Source organism: Coregonus lavaretus (genome assembly GCF_964263955.1).
Source record: "Coregonus lavaretus genome assembly, contig: HAP1_SCAFFOLD_321, whole genome shotgun sequence".
Lineage (NCBI taxonomy): Eukaryota > Metazoa > Chordata > Actinopteri > Salmoniformes > Salmonidae > Coregonus > Coregonus lavaretus.
The window spans coordinates 279,966-281,683 of NW_028164856.1; positions in this window are offsets into that span (position 1 = coordinate 279,966).

The following is a 1,718-nucleotide window of genomic DNA, read 5'->3' on the forward strand; positions in this document are numbered from 1 at the left end:
GCTACAGAACAGATGACTTCAGTTACAGAACATCTCCTCTCCTCTCCTCTCCATTCCACATCCAACACCTGCTTAGACAATCAGCCCAGCAGCAGTGAGCCAGCCATATGTGGAACAGAACGGATGGGAGTCAAGTTTATACCTGCACTATAACATGTTCAATCTGATGTGTTCCCTGTTTGTCAAATGCTTTTGTGTATGGTACTACAAACTCACATATTATACTGTACTTATAATATTTTAGACTAAAATAACTTCATATTAGAAGACAGCACAATGATTGCATTATTCATTGTGTTGCAATTGTACCTTGACAGTAATGAGTTGCAATAGAGACGACATATTTGCCTCAGTTCCATTATATTCCTCAAAATAACAAATGGTTTATAAAAACTACACTTAAGACTTTTTTTTTTTAACTCTATTTTCTTCAAACTGCGTTGTTGGTTAAGTAAGCATTTCACAGTAAGGTTGTATTCGGAGCGTTTGATAAATACACATTTATTTTGATTTGATTTGTTATTGGTGCACTTTTCAAATTTGCTTAACGGATTAAAGTTTGCTGGCCTCGTTTCAACAGCTGCGTTTGTGAACACTTTGTCTACCTTGGAGGGCTGCAAATCCCTGAGTCTCGATCCTCAGTCACTAAACTACAACCAACATCATCCTATTAGAGGGATTTCCCTCTGACTCTGTTTGGCTGGTCATTAGCGTGCAGCTTGCTTAAAGATTACAATCAACAAACCCAAAGGCTATTAAAGTTGAAGTGGAAATGATTACAGCTGAAGAAATAGCTCTCGTCTGTGTCCCAAATGGCGCCCTATTCCCTACATAGTGCATTACGGACGGGCCCTGGTCAAAAGTAGTGCGCTACATAAGTCTCTCTCAGTCACCACAGCACCGCTAGCTAGCGGCTAGAGAGCTCCAAAGGAAACCAACCGCCTTCCAACGTGCGAACCGGATTCCCCCCCCCCCCCCCCCCCCCCCCGGCACAAACAAAATCATTTTCTCTTCTCATCGTTTCTAAACAGAGAAAAAGAGAGGCCAAATTGCTCTATAATTCCACTCAGTTTAGCGTAATTTACATTCAAACAAAGAACACCCACATAGCGCCGAACTTGGCCTCAAACCAGAATTTAAAATATCTGTGGTGGTGGTGAGAGTGCCAATGCTAATTAGCTAAATGCTAACCATTCATTTATACTGTATATGGTGTATGGGTTAAATGCAGAAATAGCTGGCTAGCTGTCCACACATGTAGGCAACATATTTTCAGTTTAGTGCTTCCCTCTCAATATCAAGACAGAATGGGGCCATTGTCATTTATTTTTTTAGTCATTTAGCAGACGCTCTTATCCAGAGCGACTTACAGGAGCAATTAGGGTTAAGTGCCTTGCTCAAGGGCACATCGACAGATTTTTCACCTAGTCGGCTCGGAACCAGCGACCTTTCGATTACTGGCACAACGCTCTTAACCACTAAGCTACCTGCCGCCGTCTTGTCAGGTAATGTACCGTACCGTAGCATAGCATGCCGCTCATAGTTTCCATAGACCTCACAGCTACCTGCAGCCGTCTTGTCAGGTAATGTATCATACCGTAGCATAGCATGCCGCTCATAGTTTCCATAGACCTCACAGCTACCTGTCTGTGGTAAAGCTGGGTTAAGAGCTAAGGAGAATGATCAGTCGTCTATCATTGGGAGTAACTAGAGCAATT